The following is an 11,937-nucleotide window of genomic DNA, read 5'->3' as shown; positions in this document are numbered from 1 at the left end:
GCCTCACAAACTTCCACTTGCCTCACACCAACCTCACTTGCCTCACACCAAACCTTACACTTACTCACACCAAACCTTACACTTGCCTCACCAAACCTTACACCTTGCCTCACACCAAACCTCACTTGCCTCACACCAAACCTCACCGCCTCCACCAAACCTTACACTCCTCACAAACCTTACACTTGCCTCCTCCCTTACACTTGCCTCACCAAACACACTTGCCTCACACAAACCTTATGTGCCTCACACCAACCTTACACTTGCCTCACACCAAACCTTACACTTGCCTCACACCAAACCTTACACTTGCCTCACACCAAACCTTACACTTGCACAAACCCTTACTTGCCTCACACAAACCTTACACTTGCCTCACCAAACCTTACACTTGCCTCACCCAAACCTTACTTGCCCTCACCAAACCCTCACACCAAACCTTACACTTGCCTCACACCAAACCTTACACTTGCCTCACAAACCTTTGCCTCCACAAAAACTTACCCTTGCCTCACAAACCTTACACCTCACACAAACCTTACACTTGCCTCTAAAAACTTCATATCTGCCTCCAAGATAACTAACACTGTAGACTATATTTCACAACACCCAGCTGACATCGATCCTACAGCAGGTGATACAACGTGGCTGACTGGTGGGACCAGAATGCTTCAACAGTAATAATCTCAGCGAAATACAATGCCATAAGACTGACTCTAAAACGATATTTCAAAACAGACGGGGATAAAGTGGCAGGGAAATACCTGTACCAACGATGGCATGTTACAAATGGCAGGGGAAAAGGACGTATTGTAAGATGGTGGCAGGGAAATAGTGGAATGTTTGTAGGGTAAAATGATGAGTTGGCAGGGAAATTAAGTAACAACAGGAAAATATTACAAGGATAGATAATAAATAAGATGTAAATGTAGCGGAGAAACTGAATAAAGATGATAAACAACAAATGCCGAGAAAGTAAAGAAAAACGTAAAGAAACAGATAAAATTCATTGAAGTAAATATCCTGGTATAATTATAACTGTCAAGTGTCCCAATGATAAAGATCTAATTTTCATATTCCATTTAAACGTAATTTCATATTCTTTGCGTCCTTGAATCCACTTATTTTCTCACTCAGTCCTGACGAATTGTAAGAAAAAGGATTATCTTAAATGAGAAAATCTTACACACTGTTGTCACGAGTTCTGGAAGTGTGAATTTTAGCGTCGTCAACAATATTATCACCCCCCTTCCCTCCTCAGACGAACGGTTTATTTACACACTAGGCTTCCATCTCTCCTCTCTTTCTCCCTCCTATCCCCATTCGTAAGTACTTTCCCTCTATCTTCCCTCTTCCCCTTCGTTTATTTAATTTCGTGAATATACTGTAATCCCTCTCTCCTTCTCTTCCTCTTCATAATACTCCCCCTCCCTCCCTCACTCTAGTCTCTCTCAACGGCTGAGAGTGGTACATCGCCCAGCGTCTATTTCCAGACAAACGCTCCACCAGTTGATGCACTGTGTCGTCAGTAGTGTCCACACCCTCACACACCTCAACACGCCTTATTATCAGTGTGTGTGTGTGTGTGTGTGCAGGAAGGTCTCATTATGACTAAACTGGCAGTGTTATATGATGCAGTGTAGACGGCTAAAGTGCCAGGGTGTAGGTCACACTGCCGAATGTAGATCTCCGTCATTATACAGCTTAAAAAGAATCATAATACTGTAAATCTGAGAATGATGACTGACGGAAAGGCGCATCAAAGAGTAGAATAAATAATAATAATAGTAATATAATATCAACAATGATAATGTAATATTAACAATGATAATAACGATAATAGTAATACTGATACTACTAATAATTAACTATAATTATTATCTTTATAAATTAAGCTGCAACATACCTCACACTCATATAGACAGGCGGAACACAGCCACCTGAAGACCGCGCTGCAACGCGTGCTGCTGGGGTGTAATATCAGGTTGGGGCGTGGCGGCGTGGCCCACCACTGTGACGCACCACATACAACGTGTACACACATGTGATACACCACACACAGCGTGTACACACATGTGACGCACCACATACAGCATGTACACACATGTGACGCACCACACAGCGTGTACACACATGTGACGCACCACACACAGCGTGTACACACGTGACACCACAGCGTGTACACACGTGACGCACCACACACAGCGTGTACACACATGTTACGCACCACACAGTGTGGTCGCCGCTCACTACCTCATACCAACATTCACTATTGTTTATCCACACTTTTCAAATGAACTTGAAAAGATTACTACAGTACTTTCACAGTGCTGTGCCCCACAACCCCGGGCGGCTTGGTCTGTACCCCGGCCGTCCTGGTCTCTACCCCGGTTGGCCTTGGTCTACCCCGGGCGTCCTGGTCTCTCCCCCTGTCGCCCTGGTCTCTACCCCTGCCGCCCTGGTCTCTACCCCTGTCGCCCTGGTCTCTACCCCTGGCGCCCTGGTCTCTACCCCGGGCGCCCTGGTCCCTACCCCTGCCGCCCCAGCCTGGTCTCTGCCCTGGTCTCACCCGGCGCCCTGGTCCCTACCCCCTCGTCTCTGGTCTCACCCTGGCGCCCTGGTTTACCCCCGGGCGCCCTGGTACCCGCGCCCTGGTCTCTACCCCGGGCGCCCTGGTCTCGACCATCTTGACAACACTAAACTCCACAAAGGTCATATTATCCTTCCTCATTATAACAAAAATATATATTTGGGTAAGTTCCTCACGCAGGTCGTTGTTCATCTATTCTCAAACACCAAACTTCACTTTCAATATTTTTTTTTACTTTCCCTGACGCCTCGAGTTGGTGTCCTTATTTCCTGGAGGAAGAAGAAACGCGAAATTTGATGCTACCAGCCGCACATCGCCGACACCAAGCCACGGACTGAACACTGCCACTTTATTGTTTGTTTTGTAATGAGACTCAACTGGCGGAGATAAGTGGCGGAAAGAGGAAGTGCTATATTTGGAATGCGAGGCCAAATTGGGTAGGGTTACGTCAGAGCAAATAAGGTCAAGTCAGCGCACATTGTGTCTGGTCAGGTCTAGTTATGTTTTGTTTGATTTGGTCAAAGGTTAGATTAATACAGCTTAGTGTAAGACTTAATCACCACAGCGTAGCGCCCTATTTGAATCTCTTTGAGCGCGGGAACTCAATGGTGGAGAGAAATGTTTAGTGGCGGTGAGGGGAATATCACCGCCTCCCAGTAGTTGCTTCACAGAAAGTTAGTATAGCCTAAGGCGAGAGTAACAAGTGGATTTGTGAGGTGGGCGGTGCCTCTCACGAACCCTACCCGCTGGATTGACCCTCGCTAGGTCAGCCTCAGTGGAGTAGCCTCAGTGGAGTAGCCTCCGTGAAGTAGCCTCATTGGAGTAGCCTCACTGAAGTAGCCTCTGTAGAACATCTTCAATGACAATATGTAACTGTGGTAGCCTTAGAAGCCACAATCTCCAGTGACGTAGCCTCATTGATGCGTTGCACTAATACGCCAACTCAGGATAAAACACCCATGTGACTCGCCGGAAGGCAGTATTACAACTATTATAGTAACAGCGTGTGACAGTAGCATCCACAACAACGTGACACAGTTACTGTCATACTTTCTCCCGAAGGACACACACAGCCAAGAATCACATATTAATACGGGAAATTATAGTAACATAGATGATATTATGTACTTTGTCATCATTATGAAGTAGAGGAATATTAGGAGGAGGACTGGTGAGAGGAGGAGAGGAGAGTTAGTGTGGTAGAGTGAGAGTGGATGGTAGAGTGTACAGGTGGTGGGAGTGTCACGTACATACCTGCTGAGAGCGTGAGCTTGGCGGTGGAGACGACCCGCCTCCTGCGGACGGTAGTGTCGGAGTCCACATTGCCGGCGCTGGTGTCGCTGTCATCCTCCCGGCGTGGTGGTGGTGAGCCAACCCCGGCCGGGTCATCCATGCTGCTCCCACCAGTTGGGCCCAGCCCCAGACACACCCCTCATCCAGGAGATCTCTGTTATCGCCAACATCCACTCGATAAAGGCCACGGAACTCAATATAAGGCTTTTCTGCCGACGAGGAGCGTTGCTGACGGCAACATATCACAATTATTGTATTATTTCGTTGAAGAGTACTGGAGTTGTAGCTCCTCGCGCTGAGTGCAGGCGCCGTGTGTTACGAGCTCGGTTATTGCCCTTACATATATCACAGTAGGAGCACACACGTACGCACGCCGCACTACGAGGAGGCGTCGCTGACTATTCCCTCACAACTACGAGGCACTCAAGGGGAAATCCTGGTAGCAACTGGCGCCTTTAAGCCAAGCATATCTTAGCTTCGCATAGCACCACTCGTGACCATAGCAGTAACGAGGTATTGTCGTACAGTATGACAGCTGGGGTTGGTCGGCAGCGTCAGAGTAATGTGGTCAAGAATTGATCGTACGCTGTCGGGGATGTAGTGCTGGACAAGACGCTAGGATGTAGGGACACGCACGCTCACGCTGACATATAACGGAGTTTTATACAGAGGACTGAGGCTACACAACACGCTGCACTCTACACGGGTAAACACGGGCTGTGGTGCGCGCGCAAGGGGACTCGGCTACCGTGGTGAGGGGAGCGCCGACCCGACCGCCTAGATCGATAAATAGTCGCAGAGGGAGAGGTCGGCGCGCAAGGAGCGGCAGCAGTTGTGGCGATGCAGGTTCGTGTGGCCTGCCTCGCCCCCCCGCAGCCCCCCCTGCGTCACCCAGTTACTATACGCAAACTAGATATACAACGCACACTCAATTCCTTCTTCAGGTATACCACACACACACACGATTTACATTGACATCTATCATAATATCACAGATTATCAATACTCGTGAGCAATAAGACTTCAAATTCTCACACATTAATATGAACATGAGTTATTGTATAAGTTTGTTTTATATTGTATCAGCACTAGTCCTCACTACTATCGTTTACAACACTTCCTGAGACCATGAATGAAGTTGCAGTTGTGTTGTGTCTCAGTAGTAGTGTAGAGTCCCGTATTGATCCCTGAATGGAACCACAACTATTGTATCATTCAAAAATACAAAGGGATGGATTACACACAACACAGATGAACACCCACACCATCATCACACCATCACCACACCATCACCACCTCACACCATCACCACCCCACACCATCACCCCCACACCACCACCACCTCACACCATCACCACCCCACATCACCACACCCCACACCATCACCACCCCACACCATCGCCACCCCACACCATCACCACCCCACACCATCACCACCCCACACACCATACCATCACCACCTCACACCATCACCACACCACTCTACACCACCCCACACCACTACATCATCATCACCACTCCACACCATCACCACTCCACACCATCACCACCCACACCATCACCACCCCACACCATCACCACCCCACACCATCACCCACCCCACACCATCACCCACACCATCACCACCCCACACCACATCACCATCTCCCACACCATCACCACCCCACACCATCACCACCCCACACCATCACCACCCCACACCATCACCACCCACACCATCACCATCCCACACCATCACCACCCCACACCATCACCACCCCACACCATCACACCCACATCATCACCACCCCACACCATCACCACCCCACACCATCACCACCCACACCATCACCACCCCACACCATCACCACCTCACACCATCACCACCCCACAATATCACCACCTCACACCATCACCACCACCATCACCCCCACACCATCACCACCCACACCAACCACCCCACACCATCACCACCCCACACCATCACCACCCCACACCATCACCACCCCACACCATCACCACCCCACACCACCACACCATCACCACCCCACACCATCACCACCTCACACCATCACCACCCCACACCATCACCACACCCCACACCATCACCACCCCACACCATCACCACCCCACACCATCACCACCCCACACCATCACCACCCCACACCATCACCACTCCCACACCATCACCACCCCACACCATCACCACCCCACACCATCACCACCCCACACCATCACCACCACCCCACACCATCACCACCCCACACCATCACCACCTCACACCATCACCACCCCACCACCACACCATCACCACCCACACCATCACCACCTCACACCATCACCACCCCACACCATCACCACCCCACACCATCACCACCACACCATCACCACCCCACAACATCACCTCCCCACACCATCACTAACCCCACACCATCACCACCCCACACCATCACCACCCACCATCACCACCCCACACCATCACCCACCCCACACCATCACCCCACCCCACACCATCACCACCCCACACCATCACCACCCCACACCATCACCACCCCACACCATCACCACCCCCCCACACCATCACCACCCCACACCATCACCACCCCACACCATCACCACCCACACCATCACACTCCCACACCATCACCACCTCACCATCACCACCCCACACCATCACCACCTCATCACCACCCCACACCATCACCACCCCACACCATCACCACCTCACACCATCACCACCCCACACCATCACCACCCCACACCAACAGACAATGACACCCTATACCTGAGCTAATTATCATCCTCTTCTGCTACTCTTTATTTTGTCATTGTTTCCGGTCGTGGTGCAGCCCTCAGTCCCGTCTCAGTGTGTACATACACATATACTGAGCTTTTTTTTTTTCGGGTATTAGCCCAGACAGGCCACCGGCCCAAATCAGGGCGCAGGAAATCATCATCATCATCATCATTCAGATAAGTAAAATTTATAGTAAAAATAAAATAAAATAATAATGATAAATAATAATAATAATGAAGACACTGCAATAATAATAATTATAATAATAATAATAAGGAACCATAAAGAAATAAAAACGATCATTAGTGAGAAACAATATATGTATGTTGTGTTGTCAATAGTAAGAGAAACAATTGAGACCCCTGCAATTGTGTAAACAAGAAAGTCAGATCAGCAACCTGGGACTTGGTCACAATTTTTGCAATGCCATATGGCAGCAGGGTCTACCATTAGACAACACATTATGCTTCCAATATCTTCCCAGGCGGTAGTACCTCCCTGTTTGGTAGCTGCCTACTAGCTTAATCGATCACTCGCGCGTTTTATAGTTCCCGACTCCTTCCCGAAGCTAACAGAATGCATGAGAGTATATTTTATGTATATGTATAGACTGAATATATGTTAAGGTATACATGGTCTCAGTATTTCAGGTGAATCGTGGGAGTTTTATTTTACGTTTGGTTAATAAAGTTCACCTGGCTGAATCGACTAGATACTGCTTATTACGGGTCGTACCTCGTTGGTCAGAAAGCCTCGACCCACCCCTACTCACACGCCACGACCACTGAGAGAGGAATGATCGTGAACTGCAACCACGAGTAAGTGCGGGTGGGGAGAGGGGGTGAGGCAGTGGTGTAGGGAGGGCGAGGCAGCGGTGGGGAGGGCGAGGCAGCGGTGGGGAGGCGAGGCAGCGGTGGGGAGGAGGCAGCGGTGGGGAGAGGGTGAAGTGAGCGGTGGGAGGAGGCGAGGCAGCGGTAGGGAGCAGGCGAGGTAGTGGTGGGGAGGAGGGCAGCGGTGGGAGGGGCGAGGCAGCGGTGGGGAGCAGGCTAGTAGTGGTGTGGGGAGGAGGCGGCAGCGGTGGGGAGGGGCTACAGCGGTTTGGGGGCGCTAGGTGTAAGACGTTAAGTTTCTCACGTACTGTAGCTACTGCCAAGGTCACCTTCTGGTTCTTCTCTGAATTACGTCCATTCTCTCTCTCTCTCTCTCTCTCTCTCTAGAACATCTAACAGCACCACCTCCTCCTCACAGCAGAACTCCCCGACTATTGTAGCTTCACTAAACTTCACACCATAAACACTGTTCTTCCTGAAACACACAAACACATCCATGAACACATCCAGCTAAACACATCCAGCAAACACATCCAGCGAACACATCCAGCTAAACACATCCAGCTAACACATCCAGCTAAACACATCCAGAACACATCCAGCTAAATACATCCAGCGAACACATCCAGCTAAACACATCCAGCGAACACATCCAGCTAAACACATCCAGCTAAACATCCAGCTAAACACATCCAGCGAACACATCCAGCTAAATACATCCAGCTAACCTCCTCTTGGCCTACAACACGAAGGCGGGGATAAAAAAAATACACTATAAATTGCACAGGAATTCTACCAACATTAGGTCTTGCGTTCTCTGGAAACACTAAGCGAGCCGTTCTGTGGATGCCATTTGGAGGAAACAGATGAAATTAATCTACGAATCACGAGGAATCTTCACCTTTCCTGTAAACACCCATATACTATTGTCTTTCTTTCTTTCTTTCTTTTCATTCTTCCCTTCCCCACCCTCCCTTCCTTCCTCCCCATCCATCCATCCATCCCCCTCCCCATCCATTCCTCCCCTCCCTTCCCTACCCTCCCGCTCTCTCCACCACTTAAATCTTCACTACACAATACACTATTTACTCATCCACAGGTGTAATCAATCAACACTCTCTTCACTTACCTTAGTCTTGTGTTAACAGGTAGATAATGCAGACCCAGAGTTAACATAGACAATAAGCGTAAGTCGTTCATTATCCACAGGTCTATACACTGTCTCTCGTGTCAAGTGTGTGTGTGTGTGTGTGTGTGTGTGTGTGTGTGTGTGTGTAAAGGTGTATTCGGAGTGTTCTGGTGAGTGTATCGTGAGTATATATACACTAGTCTTAAAATATAAGTATACAGTGGGTGTACCATTGTATACAGACAATATGAACCACACGGATGTATTCATAAGTTTGCCAGGTGATACACACACACACACACACACACACACACACACACACACACACACACACACACACACACACACACACACACACACACATCTTAGGCTTCAACATTGAGTAAAACTGGAGAGAGTTTTTTTTCTCTGAGGAGTGTCGACGGTGGTGACGGAGACGGTGGCGAGGTGGAAGGCGGCAGCAGTGGCGGAGGGCAAGAACAAACAAAAATATTTTCCACGACAGTAAACAGTAAACAGTGTGTGTTAGTGAGGTAAACTGAGATTGTTTGTTCCTCTCTCTCTCTCTCTCTCTCTCTCTCTCTCTCTCTCTCTCTCTCTCTCTCTCTCTCTCTCTCTCACGCCAGTTTCGTAACGCGGTTGACACTCGAACTAATATACAATTGTCTTCTCTGAGATCAGGATAATTTCAGGTGACGTACAGGTAACAGTGCCCCTAATTAGTCGTGTTAAGTGGACGTGTGAGACGCCTGGTGAAGTATATTGGTCTGTCTCACCTTTTACCTGTGTTCTCTCTGGTATTGTGTAGGTCTATATATCAGGTGTTTTTTCACAGGTGAATATTTATTAATATTTAACCATCCTTTATTGAGTTTAATACGGGTTTAAATAATTGAATATCTATACCTGTTGGTGTTGTGGTGTAATAGGTCTTTTACATACATACATACATACATACATACATACATACATACATACATATATACATACATACATACATACATACATACATAAGGTTTGAATTGCTGATAAAGTTTTGTGAAGTGAAATTTATATTCTTTAATAACCCTTGATAACTCGGAATTTGATAACTCGTAATGGTTAGAAATCCATATATTCCGAGTTATCAAGGGTTTACTGTAGGGGTGTTTATACTAAGCGATGGTTGCTGATGTCTTTCTCAGGCCTGGAACAAGTAACTCCAGCCTTTAACAATGTATTAGAGGGGATATGCTGAGGGGGAATGTTGTAGTGTCGTGGATGCAACTGAACCTTTCACAGAGAACTTTTTGTTGTTGAAGAAATGGTAAAAATAAAATATCCTTACGTCACTCATTTGCATAAAGATATAAATATTTTATGACACAAACCATAAACTCATAACATACCAAATACTGAACAGTGTGAGGAGAGATTTTGTCTTTTTTTAAACCACCACTGGATGCTTTAGTGGATCCCAGTTTGTGACTATATACATGACGGGAGGAGTCGAGCGTAACACCCACCCCGATCATTGCCCTCAGAACAAATGCGCTCAGTCATCCGCACCATCAGGAGACTGCAGCGTGTTCGTCCTCCGTCAAAGAAACCTAACCTAACCTCAGCCATTAAATAAACCCTTGTGGAATAACTTTTGACTTATAAATAGCATCTTATCCTTCGTCAAGAAATAGTTTTGCACTTTGAAAACTCTGAGACGAACTTTTTTTTTTGCCGGAGTGGAAGACAATCATAAGTTGAGAAGCGTTGTTTTTATGGCGTTATTTGGAGAGATGAGGGAGTGAGTGGAGTGAGGGAGTGGTGTGAGGGAGTGGTGTGAGGGAGTGGAGTGAGTGGTGTGAAGGAATGGTGTCAGTGAGTGGGGGAATAATTGTTTCTTGTTGCTTCTTGTCACGTTCTTTACTGCTGTGTATGTGTGTGTGTGTCTAGCTGAAGGTCTTTAAATTAATACTGAATCGCAGTTTGATGGACCCGCCCCGCTGGTAATACTGTAGCGCCTCTGGTAGTGTTGTTGTTGTTCTGGTAATACTGTAGTACTAGTGACGGTGTTGTTGTTGCAATGGTAATACTGTTTAATAAGTAAAAACTCATAAATATTCTATGCCTTATTCTGGTCTCCTGGGCGATGCTAAATGAACGTAGTGGTAGTGGTAGAGGTAGAGGTAGAGGTAGAGGTAGAAGTAGAGGTAGAGGTAGAGGTAGAGGTAGAAGTAGAGGTAGAGGTAGAGGTAGAAGTAGAGGTAGAGGTAGAGGTTCAATGTTAATTTTAATGTTAATTGTTGTGTCTTTAAGGAAAAACAATATGAGGTTAAATTTGAACTTCCTAAAGCCTAAGACACACACTCTCCAGCTAGGGCAGTCTGCCAAACTCCTGGGTGTAACTATAGACAACAAACTTGACTGGAAGGCCCATGTAAACAACACAGTCAAGGCAGCCTCGTACCGTCTCTACATGCTACGACGACTTAGGTCACTTGGGACACCCACGCCAGAGCTGAGGACCATCTACAACGCCTTTATTCTCCCAAACTAACGTATGCGTCACCAGCCTGGTCGTCTTCTCTCAACTCCACCCAACAACGTCAGCTAGAGAAGGTACAGAAAAGGGCCTGCAGAATCATGCTCGGCGCAGAATACCCGGCTACACCAACGCTCTCCACCCTGGAAATGCCATCCTTCAGTGACCTCACCACCAAGCACTGGAAAGGTTTGGCAGTGGACTACTGCACCACCGTCATCTCCACCTCCTGCCACCTGCAGCCCCCACCCACCTCGCACAGTCCGCCACTACAACAAAATTCAGCCCATAAGAGCCCGCACCGATAGATAAGAACAGCACCATCCCATCTATTGTTAAAGTAATAAACAACTCTTGATTTATGTACTGTACAGACCTGTAAATGTATTCAATGCATATTATATCATTATGTCTAAATCAAATGTAAGTCTGTATATTTTCAGCCACCGGCTGCAACTCTATTAATAAACCGTTTATTATTATTTATTATCATTACACACTCTCTTCTCTCTCTCTCTCTCTCTCTCTCTCTCTCTCTCTCTCTCTCTCTCTCTCTCTCTCCACCTTGATTCCCTGATACATCACAGTCTGTCTAAAACAAACTATAAACGATTCAATCTTTATTTTCATTATAGGGAGTTGGATGCTATTTCCTTAGGGTTCGATCCTACGTTAATGGGATTGAGAATTTATTACGATGTTGTCTTCGGAATTGTTTGTTGTTGTTGTTGTTATTATTATTATTATTATTATTATTATTATTATTATTTCAGCTGTTTTTATCATTAATGTCAATATCAT

The sequence above is a fragment of the Homarus americanus genome, unplaced genomic scaffold (assembly GCF_018991925.1).
Source record: "Homarus americanus isolate GMGI-L3 unplaced genomic scaffold, GMGI_Hamer_2.0 scaffold32871, whole genome shotgun sequence".
Classification (NCBI taxonomy): Eukaryota; Metazoa; Arthropoda; class Malacostraca; order Decapoda; family Nephropidae; genus Homarus; species Homarus americanus.
Note: the sequence above shows the minus strand (reverse complement) of the source record.